Genomic DNA, 22,239 nt, shown 5'->3' on the forward strand with positions numbered 1-22,239 from the left:
AGCTGTGACTGCACTGAGGCCTCCCCTCAGTCTCCTCCAGGCTGAACAGACCCAGTGCCCTCAGCCACTCCTCACAGGGCTTCCCCTCAAGGCCCCTCACCATCTCTCTGCCCTCCTTTGGACTCTCTCCAATAGTTTCATGCCTTTCTTACACTGTGCCACCCAAAACTGCCCCAGCACTGGAGGTGAGGCCGCCCCAGCCCAGAGCAGAGCAGGACAATCCCTCCCTTGCCTGGCCGGCCATGCTGGGCCTGTGCCCCCAGGACAGGGTTGGCCCTCCTGGCTGCCAGGGCCCTGCTGGCTTCTCGGGATCTCCAGCTGGTCAGAGTAACCCCGAGATAGGTTAGAAAGTCTCTTTTCCCAGCCCGGCTCTCAAAGAAGTAATCAGAGCTCTTCAGTTCTCGGTCTCAAGGTTGTTTATTGTTTCTTATCTATAAAATTCTTTCTCCTGACCTGCCGAGGTCTGCTCAGCAAGACAGTCAGAGGCACTCTGCCTGCCCTCGGGGTGGTTTCTTTTTATACTAAAAACTACGTGTACAATATTGACAATTACTTTCCAATACCTATCACCTATGTTAGACAGTGGGCTTCTACTCTAAACCAATCTACAAGTGCCAACATCACAGCAGAAGATGGAGGCCAAGAAGAAGAAGGAGAAAGGCTGGACAGGCCCAGATTCCTCCATCTTGTCCCCTGGACCCCCATTCTAAAAACCCCAAAAAATCTGTTCTTCCACCCTATGTCACATATAGTGACATAGGGCGATAAATTCACTGTCATTCTACTTAAATTTTTGTGGCTTGTAATTCTTCATGTAAAGGTTGGTAATTGTTTTTTCCAAGGGCTAAATCAAAGGCATGGGGTCTTGGGCTCTGTGCCAAGGTCTCTGAGCCCTCTGGGCAGGGGCTTGAGCCCTCCAGGGCAGCCAGAGGAATTTCCTGGGATCCAACACTGGCTCATGTTCTACTTGCCATGACCAGGACACCCAGGTCCCTTTGTGTGGCATTACTTTCCAGCACCTCATTCCATATCAGCTTGTTTGATTTTCTCTTCTCTCTTACTGGCTGGAATTGCCCTTTTGAAGTGTAGCAACATAGACACATTTTCAAACAATGGTGAAAAGTAGCAGCCAAACCAAATGGAAACTTCTCATAATATCTGTGACCACACTTGTGGCCTCTCTGTGTGAAACTGAAGGGTCTTCTCATGGGCTGTGAAGTAGCACTTTGCAGCCTCCACAACAATCAAGTAGATATACTGACAGCAGGGCTAGGGGAGGAGATGGGATAATCTCACAAAAACTGTGTTTCTCTAGCTGAAACACAGTTGTAAATAAGTAATTTCTTGTATTCAACTGAGGATGAATGCAGGCAGAGTTTTAGACTTGCAAAGAAAGTAAGAAAAAAAATCAGTGTAGTATACGAATGAAGAACTGGAGCATAATAAGATTTTTGCAGAAAAAGAATCTTAATATAAAATAGAAAAAGTAAATTAAACACAAGAAAAAAGAACATAGTGAAGAAAAAAGGATGGGGAAACATTTGTTTTACTGCAGAGATGATACAAGGCTTCTGTTGTCTGTAAAATTTTGGAATAGATCAGTAGTGTTAATGCTGCTGTTACTCTGATGTAAATAGTTATGGAGGTTAGTCCCTTAAGTCCTTACTCAATGTATATTAAAGTTACTCAGGAACTTTACTTGAAAAGACATCTGAATTGAAGTATCTCAGTACATAAACTGCAGTCAGGCAAAAATAAAAAGTAAAAAAGTATGATTTGCTTAAGAAACTGGGGAATCTCTCTGGGCTAAAAGAGATAAGGAAATAAAAAGAAAATTATGTAATTTGTCTTTGGCAGGAAAGGAACAAGTGAAATGACACCAATTTATCTTGAAAGAAACAAAAGTGGAAGTAGGAGAAGGCATCAAAAGGCAAGGCGAGAATTTTGACTAAACCTCTATCAGGTTTTCCCGAGGCTAAAAATAAATTGCTAAATAAACACATTAAAACATTCACCTTTTTTTCCAAAGAAGGAAATAATCCTCATTTCACAGATAAGTGAGCAGAGGGGATGCAGGCTCAAGCAAGGGAGGTATTGATGCTTTAGGATATCTCCCACCAAGGATAAAATCCTCCAAATCCTGTTTATCTGCATTGCTCTGGAGTATCTGAGCTGCTGGTGCTGAAGTTGTGCTTGCAGTGTGCCCAGAAGGGCTCCCCAGGGCTGAGCACAACCAAACCCTGCTGCAATTGCAGCAGGGGTGAGTGTGGTGTTTGTGAGGTCCCCAGGACAAGGTGAGAGGTGAGAATTTGACTCCATGTTCTCAGAAGGCTTATATTATATTATATTATATTATATTATATTATATTATATTATATTATTATTACATTACATTACATTATATTATATTATTACATTACCTTACATTATATTATATTATTATAAAAACTTTACTAAAGAAAGAGAAAGGTTACATCAGAAGGCTTAACAAGAATGATGAAAGCTCCTGACTGACTCCTCAGAGTCTGACACAGCTGGCTGTGATTGGCCATTAGTTAAAAAACAATTCACATAGAACCAACCAACCATGTACCTGTTGGTAAACAATGTCCAGACCACATTCCAAAACAATCAGATAATTATTGTTTTCATTCCTCTCTGAGGCTTCTCAGCTTCCCAGGAGAAAATCCTGGGCAAAGAGGATTTTTCAGCAAATATCATGGTGACAGGTGGGAGCTCTTCTGATGGCCTTGTGCCCAGGGCTTCATCCCTCAGAAGTCCTCAAGGATCCCTCCTGTGTCAGAGAGCCAAAGCTGCCCAAGACACCAAAGGAGCATTTGCTGCTGGCTCCTTGTTTCTTTTCCTGTAGTTCAAAGCCTGTCAAGAAAAAACAGGCCAAGGTCTCATCTGAATCCTCACCTGTCTCATCCTGGCAGTGGCCAAGCTGTGTAGTGTCCTGAGACAGGCCATTTTTATTCATCCACATCAGAAATGTTTCCATTGCTTGAAATTATGAAATATTCATTGGCCCAAAGAAAGGAAAGAGGGAGTGCATGGATTTGCTCTCTCTCTGACCAAATAATTTAGACTCTAAACTCTAGTAAGGGAAATTTGGATTCCTGTTTCTGCACCAGATGACTATTTCAGTTTTTGTTTTTCACATTTTCTATTCAGTTTCTAGAAATCATATTTCCTCCAAGTTTTATTTGTCAGTCTCAACTGCTGGATATTGGCCCCAGGAATAAATGGGAAAAAAAAATTCCTTCATGAATGCTGTCCTCATATGTCTGATTTAAACCCACTGAAATCAGACTTGATGTGTCTATCTGCTTGTTAAATAAATTTATCCAGCTGCAGCCTGTGATGATGCAGTCAACCAGAGGGAGCCAGTAAATCTGAGTTAACACAGTGTGCTTAACATATTTTTCCTGACTGCTGGCTTGATGCCTATCAGTCAGGAAAAAGCACTCTGAACCTGAATGCACTGTTTCTTTTGATTTTTATCTGTGTGAGCTCATACCACAATAAGAAATTAACATTATATACAAAGTATTGATTTGGATCTAAATCTATTATTAATTTTTTTTTTTTTAAGGCAAAACAACCTCCAAACCAAAACCAAAAATGATTACCAAACCTTCCCTTTACTTCCAAGGGTGGGCTGTGATCCCTGAGAAGTACTCACCAGATGTTTAGAGTTTGGAAAAAGTGACTCTAGGAGATCAGTCTTCCTGAAAAGCTTTAGTTAGAATATAAATTTAGAAGTCCTTAGTGTCATTGCTACTGATAGGAGAACCTTACTCATTGAGAGGCACAGCCTCAGGCATCCTTAGTGGGGATCACAAAATGTTTGTTTTGCACATTCTGCTCTAGTCTGGCGGGTGACAGGAAGGGTAGGCACTGGTATTTTAAAGAAAAGAAACCCTCTCCTGTTCTTTTTTACTACCACCCTTACATCCATAGGCTGCAAACAGCTTTAGGATTCAGCATGGGAGAACTGCTTGTTAGAATCAGGCCTGTAACAGCTTTGTTCATTCTATCAAAGCCCTTCATCTCAGAAATTTGCTGACTGGTATTCAGCAAGCTTGAAAGATAGATGCAAAGAGTCATAAATACATGGTTGGAAGGGACCTGGTAAAGATGTCTAGCCCAATTGCTGGCCGCAAGGCAAGATCAAATGCAGCAAAAGTATTTCTGACAGATGTTTATCCAGTCTATTCATAGGAATGTCAGTGATGGATGGTGTAGAGTGTCTCAAGGCAGTGTTCTCAAGACAAAGAAGAAAATTTCAAAATGTTCTAGGACTAGGAGCTAAATGATGGCTGTTTCAGAGCTTTGTTATCTTGATTTACATTAATATACATTTCATCCATAGGGTGTGGAAATTATACCTCCTGAACGATGTACTGGCAACTGGGACTGTGTGAGGACTGGAGATGTATATGGTGAATCATCTGGTGAATCATTTTCAGTTAACTGCTCTTGTGAAATCCAAAATCTTGCTATATGGCAATGTGGTTTAAGGAGAACTGTCTCAGGGATGCTATCTTTAGCCATTTTAAGAATACATGCTGCCATCTTCAGATATGTCCGAGGGTTTTAGCACAGATGCCATTAAAAGCTAGGAGACTTTGCATTCACAAAGTTCCATGCACACTTTAGAAAGGCACATACATCACTCTGCCATTTCATGAAAAAAGATTATTATTGAAGATATAAACCACAGTGCTGTTCATTTAGAATTCCTAAGTACTGGCTGAAAATGTGGTGTTACCTCAAGCGAGTATGCTCAGGAAACTAAATCAAACAAACATATCACAGGCTGATGTGCATATGGATTTCACTGCATTTTTTCCTTTGTGTAGGTTCAAATACCTACTTTGAGCATATTTGAAAGTAGAAAAAGAAGATAAACATTCAGCTTATCTTTCATGGCCTCAAAGAGAAATCAATTTGAGACAAAATTTTAAAATAAATTTACTGACTTCTACAGGACATTTTCCAAAATATTTTAAATCTTCCGATCATTTGTTTAGATTATTTATGAAGTCAAACTCTTCATTTTTGAAAACTCTGTGGGGCTCTGCAGCATTATGAACCTTTGTCACAAATGGCTAAGCTTAAACCAGAAATTAATCAAAATGTGTGCTTAAAAATGGGGGAACCACACTGAGCACCTAGATAGGTATTTCTCAGATTTCCTTGTTGAAAATGCCCCTTACCCAAAGGAAATACAATATTTCATGGTATATTAACATTTTCTGATCCTGATCATTGAAGACATGAGTTAGTGAGAATAGAATTTTCAGGGCAACGCAACTGCTTTTGAATACTTTTTGGGGTTTCATTAGAAACTTCTAATTTCTCAGTATGTGTTTAGTGATACAATCTGAACTTGACAACTAAGCAAACATGGAAAAAACATTGGGTTTGCCCACTAAAAATATAGGAAACAGAAAAAGATAGTTTTATTCAGCTCTCTCAATAACACCTTCAGTCCAGTATGACAGGGTGTAGAAATGAGCAGTGAAAACAGGACTTAAAAGACATTATTCCTACATCATTGTGCCTTTATCTTACTTCTATTGCTTGTAAGAAATATTTTTCAGCAAATATATACAAAAAAATGAACTGCAACACTTTTATGAAATTACTTCCAATGCATGAGATGCACTCTCATTCACAATCTTTTTGGAAAAGGAGAGGTGTTTCTAAGTTTGAAGGGATTCAAAACCATAAAATAAATGCAAAAATTTAAATAACTTGGCTCTTGCTAAACATAATAAAAATTATTTAAATGAATAGTATTTCCCATAGCTCTAACTATTATTTTGTTACCTGTACTGTTACTTTTTTTTTTTTTGTCGTTTTTGTTTTTTTGTGAATTACGAAATACTTTTGTTGCTTGATTTACTACAGGAGAGTATTATTCCACTTCAAACTGCCTGTTTGTATTTTGCTGTACCATCTTTCACTGCTAATGGAATCACAGGATCTGTAGGAGCCACAGGAGGATTCAGGTGCTTCATGGACAGTCAGAAGGATGAAACATTAACCTCTCCTGTGTATAAAAGCCTGTGCTGAGAAATGAGAGAAGAAAGGCAGACTCATTGAAAGGTTATTATGGATACCCTCACTTCTGGAAAACATTCAGCATTTTTCATTCACTGAAAAGAGACACTAAATCATTCCTCTCTCACAATCCTGGTTTGCTTGTAAGGTATTTTCCAAGACATGCAGAATAGCAATCCCCTAATAAGTTAGCAAGTACAGCCATCCAAGAAATGTTGATTTCTCGGACTATCATTCTAATTCTCCACAGCATCACAAGCACTGTGTGTTCCTCAACAAATCATGCCCTTCCCTGAGAAAGCATTTTATTTAAGTGGACATATGTTTCCATAAGATATCTTCTTTTCATACAGTAGTCCTAGGTCACAACATCACTAAGACTTAAATGTCAGGGTTTTTTTGAGCTATAGACCTAGATTTTTGAAACCAAGTAAGCAGGCACCTTAAGAAAAGTTCTGCTTTCTCTGGTGGAAGCTTGCATAACTCCAAATTTAATCAAAAGTCTTTTAGCCCTGCTGATAGCCATCTTTGGGGACACTCTAATCATAAAACAGAAACAACAGCTATCGCTGGAAGTTTGATCTGGATGGGCACAGCAGAATTTCTGTGTAATTTAAGAAGGTTAGCCTATTCATTATTTTTGTAACAGAAGGGCAGCCTTTAAATCTGCCAGGTAAATATGTTGGCAGGAGTTTTAGTTGAAGAGACACAGCATTTTCTTCAGAATAAAATAAGCCTCCACCATAATAAGCTCTGCAGTACAGATGGCTACAAAATGTGTGTTTGTTGAACAACTACAAGAGTGACAGAGAGCTTCATTCTGTGGGTAGTAGGACTGAGCTGTACCTTGCAATCAGGAATCTGCCCTCTGCCTCCCAGGGTTCCCTCTTCCATGTCACTAAGTAGGAGCACAAGTGTACTTAGATGAGACCAAAGCACTGAATTATAGAAGAGGGAACTGTCTTGCTGAAGGAGAAACCATGCATTAAGGATATGGTGCTATTCAGGTTCTCATCTTGCACAGTTTCACTGAACTTTAAATACTTTTGAACGCATTTACACTTTGATTTTTCAAAGGCATTCTGCCATTGAGCCTCAGTTCTTTTTTATCTTTTTGGTCTTGGGAACTCCTGCACTTACTCTAAATTTTTTGTGCCTTTGCCGTTACTTCCTCTGTGTGAAAAGATTTCAGGGATATGCCACACATAGTCACAAACATTAATAAGTGCAATATTATCTTTCCTTTTTAGCTAACTCTCTTCCAAAGCAGCTGCAGTGTCATAACTGATCAGGGACATTTAATTTCTATAACAGTATGATAAACAGTTGGGAAATATTGAACTTTTATTTGCAATGATTGTATTCTTCTGTGTTATACTTGCTAAAGGGACTTAGTATTGTTGATAATACTGATTTGAGAAAGCTGAGATTAATTTAAATATATTCTTATTCTAAAGAGGCATCCCAAGAGTCATTTAAAATTGAGGGGAATTTGGGGTGAAGGAGACATCTGGGGAGAAGCCAGTGAAAAGTAACTGAAGATTTTAATTTTTTTTTCTCCTTTACCACAGCAATACCAAGAAAATAGAACTGAGCTAATTCTTGGACTTGTTCTAGCAGGCACTACATTAAGCCCACTGTAATTCAGTTATAAACTCCACTCTGTGGAGGACAGGACTTACCTTTTAGTACCTTTTTCAGGCTACCTGGAGTGTTTCACACTATACAATGGTTGCTTTATTAAAAGGAATCCTCAAAGTAGTTTCTGAGAAATGCATGACAGTTTATGTAGTCATACACTTCCGGCTGTTCCACTGGGAGATCAGCAAGTATCCTTCAGGCATCTCTTTTAACAACAGTTTCCAGAGAACTCAGCCTCTTAGAAAATATATTTTATTCATGGATTATCATGTTTCCATGTTTTAAATATTTACAGAACTCATAGTCCAATATGGTCCTTACTGTAGTGCATTATTCAAGTGTTTAATGAGGAATTGTGGACACATTTATATAAAAATAATATCATGTCCTTCCTTGGAGTAGTTTTGGATTTCTGTACTGAATAAACTGCAGTGATTACAGTAATTTTTTTTGTCTGCTTCATTCTGCTTTTTTCCTTCATTTAGTCTTTGATTAACTTTGAGGTTTTCAGCACCAAAAATTATCAAGACAGCATTCTGGTTGAAAGCAGGCTTCAATATGCTTACGAAATGCCATTTTTTGTGTTTGCAGGTATTTCTTAGGATGCATGAATGGAACCAGTTGGTCCTTTCTTCTAAGTACAGAATTCTTTCAGGAACATCACACATTTTCATATATTCTGAAAGACAATCCAAAACAGGCACTCTGGCGCTTCAGTTTGCAGACATACACAAGCCAATATACCTAATTAATTCCTCATTAACCTTTGTGTTGGAGAGGTAGATACTCAATGATTAGGAAATAGAAAGAAAGGAGTTATACATATACAGAAATTTAATTTTCTAACTACATTTTGCAACAACCAGACAACTGAAATAGGCTTTTGAATGGATGCTAAAAGATATTTCAATATAAGCAGGAGATAGTAAGGCTGATTCAGTCTTAAGAGAGAAGCATATATTTGAAATTAAGAGGGTTTCAACTTCATCAGGAGTCAGCAAAAATTCAGCTTGTAATATAGACAGAATCAAGGTTAAGGAAACTCTCAAACTGTTGGAATGAATATAAGTAATATGTTATAATGACGAATAATGAGAAAGTTAAAGTGGTCAGTGTTATTATCTGAGGAGCTATATCACAAAAATCTTGAGATGTTGGACAGGATGAAGAGCAGAAAGGAGTCAGCTTCCCATATCTGATTTACAGGACCAAGAGATGGAGAAACAGTGAGAGCAGAGAGCATAGTTTATTTCTGATGCCTTCTTGTCCTCCCTCCCTCACACTTTCATTTATTGTACCCTGAGAATGTGTCAAAGCTTTGCAAACATCCAAAGATAGACTGTAGGGGAAGGTGTAAGACAGGAAAGAAAGGTCTTGAGTAGAGTAATAAAACAGAATGCTGCCCTTGGAAAAAACAAAGCAGTGAGTTTAATTATTTAATAGATATTTGCATGTTGGTCAAAGGCAAGAGGAAAAGAATGGGAAAAGTTGCCATTTTATGCCTAAAATTTGCATATAAAAAGTTCCATCTGCCTGTCTTGCTCATGTCTATTCTCCTCACTTTCCCACACATGGAAAAGATACTTCTTCATGTAGATCCTTTATAGATGAATCTTACAGGGATTAAAATTTTCCACAAAAAGCAACCTCATCTTCTAAAGAATGAAATTTTATCTAGTCAACAGGAATTAGATGGTTATAATTTTTCAAGCTCTTATTGACCTTGTTAACATGTGTAGTGGGTTTCATAATTTCAGTAGAAATACAGAAAACTAAAATCCCAGAGGAAGAGATAATTTTGACCTTTCCTTCATGTATATATTTTGCTTTTTCTAGAAGATGTAATCTAAATACCAGTTAAACTAGCAGCTGAATATTTTTTACAAAAATTGCTCCAGCTGTGAAGCTTTGCGGTCACATCATTAGGATTAACTTGTGATCTAAATGGTATCTTGCAGCTCAGTTATCTGCTACTAAATATTGGATGCTTCTCTGTGGAAATCATTTTATTACTTGCCTAAATATTTCAGTCAAAACACTCATCTGAACAACTGACTATTGGATAGCACAGAAAGAGCCTGGAAAAATCCAATGGAAAAAAACAAACCCAAACAAAACAAAAGAAAAATAAGACCAAAGATAAATGTTGCCAAAGCTTTATGACCTTTTTGAATCTCCAGTATTTAGAAAAAAGTAGATCAAATGAGGAAAATTTAGAGATGAAAGATATCTGACAAGATATACTGATAAGGGTGACCACCACATGTAACAGTTAGATGTTGAATAATTTCTCCTTGTGAGAGCAGTGGATCTTATGACAGCAACAATGGTGATATGGATGTTTCCCCCTGCAGTTTCCCATTTTTTCCATAAATGTGGAGGGGTGGACTGCAGTCAATGGAATCAGTACAGAATATCAGCTGAACCAGTCAGAAAACTTCTTGGAGGGCTTACCAGAGGGTCCCACATGTTACTGTGATGTCTCCAGTGCAGAGTTGGGACAACAGCAATGGCACTGCCCAGCGCAATGAACTCTTCAGCCTCCTGTGGGAAAAAGTAAAGATGCACTGCTTGATTATTTCCACTCTAGTCTGTTCAAGTAATTTCAATAAGTAGAACATCCTTGTCCATCCACTCAGTTCTAAGTGACTCAGCAGATACTCTAAGACAGAACTACGGACTGTCCAACCTCTTACCTTTCTTAATGAAGCTTGCTTTAGTAACATATTTTTGTTGCCTTGTCTCTAACCCTACTTATTTATTAGCCAGATTTATTAGCTCTTCTCCTCCATAATCATTCAGTCGCTGGCGTTTTTTGGGCTATTTGCACATGGAAGATAAAAAAATATTAGGATTCTTGGTCCTAATTAACTGCAATAGGCTCCACTGCAATTTCTGCATGCAAAATTTTGCAGCCTGTGAACTCCTGCTCCTCTTGTATATAAAAAAGAGCAGTAGGAAATATTGGCACTTGTTTTGGATCATGAAACTTGAGCAACAGTGAGTTGATCCCATTCTATCAACAAATCCTAGAGAGCTGGATTTTGGGCCATGCCCATCTGTACCTTCTCTGTTATCCTTTCATTCAATCAAAGAAGAGCTAACCAAATAATTAATTCCCTATCTTCTGAACTGCTATGCAACATTCAGTATAGTTATTTGTACCAGATCAAGTTCACTTCTGCCACCTGAAAAAAAATGATGACTGGTACAACACTGTGTAATTTCAGATCCTTATAATTGAAATTCTGCTATGCATTGGCCTGAAAATTTGACCTATGAAGCAGGCACGGAAAATTGCATTTGCTTCAAAGACAACCACAGTAAACAAGCACAATGGCTTTTCAAATTTTATTGGATGCAGCTATTATCTATTTAATGGGGTTTCAGATATGTTGGGTAGCTGCAAGTGTAAATGAGACAGTTAAAACACTCAATGGCTTTGGGTATTGTACTTACACAGGCTACTTATTATCCACATTTTGATTATTTCTCTGAATCATTGTCAAGAACAATAATAATAGCAGTAGTATTAATAATCCAGCTGGGAATCATTCTTTGATGTTCTTTATGTGGATAATTATGAGAACATAAAATAAATCCTGCTTCTGGCATATCTTCCAGCAGTGTCTGTTTACATCTGAAACTGTGAATGCATGTTGGATCTGTCAACAGTAGCTGCCTTGGAGAATATGTTTTACATAAACAATGAAGGAAAATGGCCTGAATGGCATGAAAAGAGACTTAACCTTTGTCTAATAGATGGGTCAATGACAGGGTATGGTTTGAATCATGTCTTACTCATTATTTTTATTCCATCCAAAAAGCTGGAAAATTCTGGGTTGCCAAACTGTTATATGTAGATCACATACTTTTTTAAGAAATGAGAGCTTATTCCACATGGAAACTGGGAAAGCAGATACACTGAGGTAGAAATACCCCCCTGAACCTCTCCCTCATACTACTGGAGGAGTGAGCAAGCATTTGTGTGTGGCTGATCTGCCAACTGGGGTTGCCATGCAGCAGTCAGGCATCATTGTCATTCAGGCAGAAAACTGCTTCGTAGTCCCTCCATTACCTGTCCATTAGCTCCACTTTGGAAGGTGAGTCCATGGATTTTTCCTGTTGTGAATATGGCTGTAGGTGTGCAGGAGAGAAATGGTTTAAGTCAGAGCCACCAGATGGGAAGAGTTCAGGACATTCAAAATAACACAGAAATGAGAATCTGAAGCACAATGTAGAGTTAAGCTGTACCTGTTGGATGTTATAGATCTAAATTACATTTCATTACACTGATCCAATTGCAAGCCACCTCCAATTTCCAGCTGGATACAAATATTTTCAGTGTTGATATTGTTTCACCGTCTAAATTAAATTCCCTGTTTGAAACTTTTTCCCTCTATTGATTTTTTTTTCCTGTTATGACACATCAATAACGCACTACATTATACTTTTACCTGCTAGAAAAACAGGGTACTATCCAAGAGGCTCTTTATCCTTTGGATTAGGGCTCTTTCTGTTACAAATAACCCCTCCTAGAAAGCTTCAGTGTATGGTCTGTATTTGTAGGTTAAAGCACTTTCTCCTTTTAGGAAAATCTAGTTTCGGTTTTTACCTGGCAAGATGGATAAGGCTTCCAGGGGTAAATCCTCCCTGATCTAAATAGGTGGGTGCAGACAGCCGCAGGTATGGAAGGGAGAGAATGCTGGACAGAGAAAGTCAAAGTGAGAGGAATATTTTTGAGTGGTTTCTAATGGATCTTCTGTTTAAAGTTGGAACTTGTGTTTGAGTCTGAAAATGCTTTAGCTTGTAATGATTCTCTCAAGAAATGTAACAGTTCCTCTGAAAGCAGCATTTTAATCCCTATTCTTGCTTTTCATGCCAAGTAACCATAAGGTGGAAAGCTGTGGTGGCCTCAGAATGCCTGTAACCTCAGATTGTCTAATACTGATCTTGCTCCACATTCTAATGCATTCCTTGAGACAAATTAAAGAAACAGAACTGTGGGACACCAACTGAGTTATGTGACTTCACCTCATGGAATAATATTTACTTTTTTTCTTACACAGGGAAAAATGCATTTTAAGCTAAGGCATTGTTCCTTTCATTCAGCAGTTGTGTGTAAATGAATGCTGCATGTTAAAATCTGCATGTCTGTGTGGAAATATGTAACATAAAAAGTCCATTAATTTAGGCTATATAAATAACACAGATTTCCAAAATAGGCGACATCTTACCACAGCCAAGTGGTCCTTCACAAACCATCCTCCCTCTGTCAGAGTTTTTCATCCAATGTGTATGGATTGATGGCAGAACCCCATTGGAACAACACTACTCTGTTTCTGATCCTTGCTGTATTCTCGGGAGCCTTTACATTATAGCTACAGCAAAGATCATGCACTCATTTCAGAAGAGAATCTCCCAGTGGTCTTCTTCAGTTGTGTTCTGGTTCACTTCACAGAGCATTCTCAAAGCACAAAACCCGTGTTCCTTCTGGATGAAATTAAACTGGATGGTGGGTCCAGGAGAAAACTTAGTGCATCCCAGCTACTAATGGGATTTCAGTCTCATGTACTTCTCTCCAGAGCTAATTTAAAGGAGCTCCTCAAAAAACCACATGGGGAGATAGAAGGGCTGTGTATGAAAAAGTGAAACTGATTGTTTGAAGAAGGTGGATTGAACAGACTAGATTCATAAAGGTTTAGGAGATGTGCATATAATTTATTTCAGTGAGCTTTAAGATATTGTAAATCAATGATGACTCCGATGAAGGGGAGAGAGAATGATGCATCTGACTCCGTCATCAGAAGGCTAATGAATTACTTTATTATACTATGTGCATTGTATCTAAACTGAATCTGCCAGGCACTCACTCTTGCTCACAACTGCACAGAACTGCACTCATCTTTGATTCTCTTGTGACTGCCCTGTGACAGTCCCACACATACACATTTGGCCCTGATAGGGAACAAACATGACAAACACACTTCTTGGCCCAAGGGAACACCACATCCTCACTTTGGGTAAACAATCTCCATATTGCCATTCTACTTTGGTACAACACAGGCACAGCAAGTGAGATAAGAATTGTGTTTTCCTTCTCCTCTGCTTGTCTCACAGCTTCTCGCTGTTCAGAGGGCATGTGAATACCACATAAGATGCTAAGTGTCTCTCTGAATCTGGGCTGAAGGATTTGTAACCTTATGCAGCTGCTGTACCCTTTGATTCTCCAAACCATCATACCAACACAGAGGAGTAGCTCCATCTGTTACACCACACTTTTAAATGAGGTGTTGCCCTCTGGACCAACTCAGTGACACATTTTTTCTGTTCTTTTTTATTCCATTTACACAGAATCCCTTCAGAGTCCTCCTTGACACTATAGTCAATCACTGTCTAGAAGCAAAGGTGCAGAGTTGAAACTCTCCGAGACTGCTGATAACTCCTGATAGACTGCTCATAACTTCCCATCTGTTTGCAGTCAATTCTTAGTGTGCTCTTATAAAGGGCAAAAAGCAGCAGACAGAATTACTACTTTTGTTTCTGCTCTGTCTCAGTACTCAGAAGGCTTTACAAGGTCTTCCTCTCTAATTTATAACAGCATCTGGGCTGTAGAAAACTGAGGTGTGCCTGAACTACCTGTTACTCACAGTAGGATGGGTCAGCATGAACAGAAGGGGTCATGTTCACTTGACCTATTAACCCTCTTATAAAAAATTGTCTGCTTTCAGTAAAAAAAAAATTGTGAGTTCTGCACAGCTGTCCAAACAGCATATGTTTTCTGGCAAAATGACAGAGACTAAAGTGGCACACGTGTTTTATGGAAGCCTAATGTTATGTTTGGAATTGTCAGCTCTAATCAAAAGACTGTTTAGCAGTGACCTCCTCAGGATGATGATGAGGTGTCTTGATTTAAGTTGATTATTGCTAATTCTATGTAGCCTTCTGTGGGGATATTTCTTGACCCCACAGTAGAGAAAGTAAAGGAGAAAACTTTGTATAAGGGCACATCCTTGTAATTCAGCTGCTGTGATTTTCTCATGTTTTGTCACGAATTATTCAGGGAAAATAGAAAAATGCATCTTACAACAATAGCTGTTTTATCTGGAGAAAGTCCCATCCTTTTTGCCTTGAATGAATTCCCATATCTTGTGTTCTAATCCAAACACTGATTAACAATGTTCTAGCTCTTTGTTTGTTTGTTGCTTTTTGGCAGACATTGTGGCTTTCATACTTTGTTCCTTAATTACTTGCCATTTCACCCCCTGATTGTTTTCAAGACTCTCTCAGCACAGCTTCCACAAAAGATCCATTTTCACAGTGTCTTGTAAAGTATTATTTATATGTTTGCTGCCAGGCAATCTGGCCCCTTTGCAAAGCCTTTTTCTTGCATCAGAAATAAAGCTGGGTGCAGAAACACAGAAAATCTTTCTTGTACTTCATGAATGTATTTTGAGAAGAGCTCTTCTACTGCTTGGAACTAGGTCCCCTAACTCTGGCCACTTTTGAGGATTCTGAATTCCAGTAATGTGAATGGAGCCTTTCTTCCTGAAGAAGAGAAAGGCCCTTGAGACACAAGGCAGCAGAATCATAGTCCTGTAACACCCTTTCATGCTCAGGTGTAACTATATGAAAGTTGGGTTCAGTCCATGGTTAAAGACCAAAAAAGAGATGCTGGCCAGTCTTGCAAGAGGAGAATCTTGCCAAACCCAAAAGTTGTTCTCTTTCTCAGTCCATTTACAACGGCAGGAGCAGAACGGCCTTCCCTTTGGTGATGTGCTCCAGCATTACAGCCTCTGTTCTTGTCCTACAAGAGCAGCAGGATCTTGCCCAGGTCCTTCCTATTCTTCTCCTACAAAAGCAGCAGGATCTTGCCCAGGTCCCTTCTTTCTCAGCTGCTTTCACAGAAGGATAGCAGAGGGAGGAAGCTGGTTCACAAACTGCATTTCTCTGGTGACCAAAATGTGATCAGGTGTGAAAACAGCATGATGAGGGCTGGAGTCTTGTACTGCAGTAGAACAGAGAAGAGAAATCCTATGGTGAACAGCCCCTAAAACCCCCAGGTATTCTCCCATCTCCTCTCCCGAGCTACCAGCACTTGCTCTGTTTCTGCGAAGATGTGCAGGCATAACCAACAGTATTGCAATGGTGGCAGCTATAACTGGCCATGAAACTCAACAGGATCATAGGAAAAATGAAGAACAAATAAGAGAAAGAAATGCATTTTCTGTGGTATAACTTTAAAATTACCATATTGGACCAAGACATTTAGCGACAACTAGAGACTGAGTGTACTAATAACCCAGTCTGCAAGAAAATTTTCCCAGTCAATGAGGTACAGTTGGAGGATGATGCACACTCATCAAACCTTTGCAATGAATGAAGGTATTTGATTCAGTGGGAACTAGAACACAGATAAGTGCATTGTGTATCACATTGCATATCCCTAAGTGGAATGTCTGTCCCCACATGACTAAGGAAGTCATTCCCCTCAAGCATCCCTGATCTTTTCTTTATGAATGTTCCATGCAGGAGTAACTTACAGACCTGCATAATGTTGTGAGTGCTGTTGAAAAATGAGACAAATTATTTTTGCAGTAAAGGATTATTCTAAAAAATAACAAAACAGTCTTAGCATCATAAATCAAGAAAGTGTTGAACCTGATGACTCAAGATAACCATGACTCAAGATGTTAATATTACACTTAAAATATCCTTCCTGTGATTTCCTCAGAACAGTTTTCACTGAACAAGAGTTGGCTCCACATTAGGTTCCATTCAAATGACTGACCTCAAGAGTGTGAGGATTTTGTTAATGTCTGAATAAATAATTCAGAAGAGTCAGTATGAAAGCAGTCATGGTCTCTTCATTCCTTTGCTGCTCTTTATTCCAAGAAGGAAAAACAAAAGAATGTGATAAAAATGGCTTCTGATGACTCTCTGAGTGATAGTAGGTCATGATAGTAGAATTAATTTCAAGTATTATAATTTCTAAAACTAGACATTAAAATGAACATGTCCTTCAATTCAGGAACTGATTGGTTCTTTCCACTGACTACAAGACAGGAAGTGTGGATTAAAAAGCACATATTTTTCTCCTGATTCAAAATACTGTTGCATGATACAGTGAAATCTTGTTATAAATGCTGCTTAAATAAGAGAAATTTTGCATATTGTATCAATCTTCTGGCTTCAGGGGACAGTGATCTTTCTTGAATGGATGTGAGCTGCAATGGCAGGCAGAAGAAAGAGACAGGGGCTGCTTTTGGCCCAGTTCTTAAGTAAACCACATAACACCAGCCCCACTGAGCTAAGCCTGGGCAAGCTGCAGGCTACAGCTGATCTCCATGTGTCACACAGAACCCCACTGGACTTTCCCAACAAGGCATTTAAGCTCATCAGTCTGCTCAGAGATAATGCTACTCCTCCCTTGCCAATTACCAACCAATATTGAATTCTTCCTATCACAGCCAGGGCTCTCCTGAGGTTTGTGCCTCCTAATTTTATTGTATTGATTAATTTCACATGTTCACTTTTTTCAATTGCACAGGTGCATTTCCTCAGAGCAAATGAAAAATAAAATACCCTTTGTCCAGAAACCGAAGTAGATCATGCAGCAGACACCAATTTAGTGTGAACTTGGAGGTGAGCATAACATGAGGTTTTTTCCAAGATAAATTAGTGCTTTTTGTTACCTTCAAACAGTGCTTGAGTCCCAGTCATCAAAAATATATCTAATAGCTGGCACTGAGAGCCAGGAACAGCCATATCACCATGCTAAAAGTGGCCCAACCTAATCCCTCACTGATTTGCAAACAACCAAATTCATCATTTCTTGTCATGCTGCTGTCAAACAGCATACCAAAGTGTGTGAAGAAGCAGAATTGGCTGCACTTTAGGAGTCCATCAGAATGGTATTGAAGGGAAATGTCACCTATTTTTCTTGTGTCCTTCTCTTGTCAAAACTGTAGTAATCCTGTCTTTTAAAGGATTGAAGACTTACAGCAGATTCAGTGTCCAAGCTTAGCTTTCCATAGTGGCTGTCAAAGATATTTCCCAAACCACTCCTATTTACACCCATGGAGCTACCAGGGGATATATGTTCATCAAAGGAAATATTTAGAGGATTTAGCAGAACTGATTCACTGTATAGGTGAGAGAGACAGAACCACAGGGTCCAGTTTTGGTCCAGGAATCAATTTTCTCTATAAACCATCTCCATATGTCTTACACCTTCCATGTCCTTCAGTTCAGTCAGCTGATACATGTATTTAAGCACAGCACTGACCCAGAGACTGTGGTGATATTTAATAACTGTATTTTATTTATATAACTACTTTAGATAAGGCCTGTGTCATGATACTCCAAATATAAACACAGGTCTCATTATTTTCTTTCCCCTGGTAGGGATCATATTGGACTGGGAAAGGAAATTTTACATTTGAATTTCTACAGCTGTACACCCAATGTAGTATGAGTAGAGTCCTGATTTTCTACTGAATTTAGGCCATTGACTTCTTTAAGCTGGGACTTTCATTGAACAGTTGCTACAAAACATACATAGTAGAGACAGTAGAGATCTTTCTTGCCTTTATATTTCTCTTAAAAGAAAAAAAAAAAGGGATTATTGACATTGTAGGAAAAAAGCATAATGGTAAACTGATATGCAAGAACACTTATGAGAAACCCTTATTTTAACTTGATATGTCACAGCCTTTTTGTGTAGCATTTATGCATCTGATATTAATGGTGTTATCTTTGTTGTATAAAAAGGGGAATACAAAAAGAAATGTCCTTCAAATTTATAAGCAGAGGGAATAGTTAAAAGAAAACATATTTGTAAGATAAATGCAAAACAAAAATTACTGAAAGTGTCTTCTGAATTTTGGGTTGATAACTAAATAATTAAAATTCCCCTAGGATGAATTATTTGTCATTATTAATGTATCTGCAATTTGGCTAGAACTCACTGATGAGACATGCATAAAACCCTCCTCATTTTCAGAATGAATCATTTCCTGCTGGCATTGTCTGTCATCTCAGAGCAATGCAAATGCTTCTGAAAAACAGACAATGACATGCACACAGACACCCAAACTCTGGCTTTTGCCATTGCTGGTTAATGAGCCCTTCATGATTTTCCTCATCCTGACTTGGCTGATAAGAAATCCCTTATAATTTCTTATGGCTAAGTGCATCTTCTCTGTCAAAAGTGTTTTGCCATCAGTATGTCTGATATAACTTTTTTTTTAATATCATTCCTTACTGTTAACCAGGTTCCAACTTCTGTGCACTCCTTTATCCCTCAGCTAACAGCTAACAAAAGTTTTCTTCTTGTTTTCCTGATATATTCTGCCCATTTCTGCAAAGAGCTACATTCCTAGCTTTACCTTTTTTTATATCTTGTTTGTTTTTCCTCTAATACACCACAAATCTCCAGTAAAACAGGGTCTGAATTCTTATTTACAATACAGTTCCATCAGAGTACCTTAGAGGAAATGAAAATCTGGCCCTCTGAAGGCACTCCATAGGCAATGTTTCTGATGGGGAAATTTGATCTTTTCCTACTGTTAAAGGTTTGCATTGTGTTCGTTTCAGTGGATATCAGCATTTATTGAAAAAAAGGTTCCATGTTTAGAAGCAAAATAATCCCTCCATAAAAATCAGAACTAAAATTTTCCCTTTTTTCAAGGGGACATCAGACCTCCTCATGGCCTCACTTATAATTAATTATAAAATACAGGATTTTATGTTAACAGATGAAAATGTTATTGTTAATCTAATTGAACTTGAGCTCATTGGCTATCACTATACCATTCTTAGAAGAAAGGAAATCCTGCAAAACCTCAGGAAAGAGAAGCTTGATGGTGAATGAAGAACTATGAAGCACATTCTTGAGAGAAAGATGCATTTTTCATCTAGACATATTAAAGAATACCAAAGAAATGTGTACAATATCTCTTTCTTCTACTTTCAGGCTGAACATTGAAGAGACATCATTCCATTGTTATAAACTAAGATGAAACTCTAAAACTTGGTGGGTGTGACTATGCTGATTTGGAAAGGAATATTTTTATGTGACTTCCATAGTGAAAGCCAAAGTAACAAATTAATTCACCCTTGAGATGGAATTTTCCCAAACAAAACCAATTTGTGTGGATTGATTAATTTTCTCCTTGTGGTATGTCTTCAGTGTTCTGGCACACTTAGAGGGAATTGAGTATTGCTTTCCCTCCTTGGAACATTTTGCCTGTTTCTGTGTTAGTCTGCCACAGAAAAGGAGGTTGGGGAGATGCTTCTTTTGCAAGAATGCCACTAGAAAATGCTTAAAATAGGTCTTCATGCTTGCAGTACCAAATGGTCACAGTGAAGGAGACAAATCATAATTTTTAGGGGCTAATATAGGAAATCCCACCATGAATCAGGGCAGAATTGGATATTCTCTGAAGACTGAGATAAACCACCATTTTCTTATTACAGGTGCCACATTAAAATTGGATTAATCCTGTAAATATTTAGATTTACAGAAAGATTCTGTCTTTCTGTTTTTGGATGATGGCTTCCACAGATATATTCAAAAATCCAGATATGATGCCACAGTGCCTCAAACAGTCTCTGCATTAATGTCTGCTCATACACCAATTGCTTGAGCAGGCTGGATTACAGAAACAGTAGAGACTCTGAACTGATGATTTCTTGCAGATAGAGGCTATGAAATGTTAATTACAGGACAGGAAAAACACTCTCCTTTATGTTATCACTTTTGCCTGGGTGGCCCAGTGAGATAAGATATTGTTCTAAATTCAAATTAGTCAATGCAAAGCTGGATTTACATAGCCTTAGTGACTTAATGGGAGAGAAATGAGCTGATCCAGATAAAAAGCATGACACTTCTAATCTGTTTATGCACTGGAACAGATGGCAAAGCCACATTTGGTTTTACCTACAGAATCTCCAGCCACATTGTGTTCTTGCCCCCTGGGTACTGCTCCTCTTTGCTGGGCTGTGCCTGCCTTAACACTGCAGCAAACACACAATGGGACCCTGTTTAACTTGGCAGTCAGGGCATTCAGTGGAGCTGTTGAAATTCAGCCAGGTGCCAATTCTCTTGTTTTAGTAGAAGTCATTATAATCTGGTACTTTTGAAGGGCACTTCTGCTTTTGGCAGTAATAGGTGGGCTAATGTCAGCTTATTTCATGTCAAGAGAAATGCCAAGGCCTTAGATTATGCCATTTACTTAAAGTAACTGTGGGGTTCTTCTGCTACACACCTTGCAGAAAAATATTTCTGGAGTACATCTATAAGAAATATGTTATGCAAGGGGTTAAGATTTTGCTCTTTTTTTTTTTTTTTTTTTTTTTTCCCCCTAGCAGTGCTGTTATAAAATCAAATTTCAACCTCTTTACTGACTGATGTCACATAAATCAACTTCTGAGTGGTAGTGCGACCTGACAGAAAGCTCACTGGCATCCTGGATAGGCCTTGGAGCAGCCTGGTCTAGTGGGAGGAATTCCTGCTCATGGAAGAAGGGTGAAACTATGTGATCTTTATGGTCTCTTCCAACCCAAAACATTCTATGATTCTATTATTCTCTGAATCAAAGCATTTGGTGCTCTCATTAATACCATGAGAAGGCATTTCTTTTGTATTATGCTTCATAAATCATTAATATTCCTATATACTAATATTTCCTTCTCTTAAAAAGAAGGCCCAAATGGGAACAGTGACCCACCTACTGCTGATTAAAGTGGTTGATAATTTGGCTACAAAAATACCTCATATCTCATATTTTTGCCATTCAATATAACATTATGCATCTTCCTTGGCTACCTGTACCATCTTGTGTTAACATCACGTGTGCCATCCTCAAACTGAATAAATAAGACCTTATAATGTATATTTGAAGTCTCAAAAGTTGTGTTCAAGTTATCTATGTTGCAGTTAATCCTCTCACCAATGAGCAGTGTCACTGAACAGCTCTGAAGGTTGGATGCAATATTGCCAAAGTGCTGTAGAAATAAGGCAGCAAGTGAGAACTCCTTAAACTATATGAAATAAAAGTTAAGGTAACTAACCCATAGTTATTTCAGGTTATTTGAGGTTGTTTGAAGAACTCTGAGACAGAGTGCAGTTAGAGTCTCTAGGAATAAATGCCTCCCAAGTTCATCTTTTGATTTTAACACCTCTACTACTAGATTCTGTCAAATTGTGATAAACTATTTATGTACCTTGAAAATTTAAGCTTGATGTGCTTGGTTTCAGATCAGTGGATTCCCTGTCTATTTTGGCTGAAATAGTATATTTTCATTTCTGCATGCCCTTCTGGCCAGGGTGGTTTCTCTTGTTCCTGTTATCTGTAAAAATGTCTTCCAAATGCTACATATTCCTTTTAGCATTCCCCTCAGTCTGTGAGCCTGCATCTTTAGCTCATTTCATTCAAATGACTCTGGAATTACCTCCTCTGTGTTCACCTCAAGTGACATAGCTTTGCATGTATCTTCCTCTAATGAGGCTGCATCACTGTC

Source organism: Haemorhous mexicanus, chromosome 5 (assembly GCF_027477595.1).
Source record: "Haemorhous mexicanus isolate bHaeMex1 chromosome 5, bHaeMex1.pri, whole genome shotgun sequence".
In the NCBI taxonomy this organism is placed as follows: Eukaryota; Metazoa; Chordata; class Aves; order Passeriformes; family Fringillidae; genus Haemorhous; species Haemorhous mexicanus.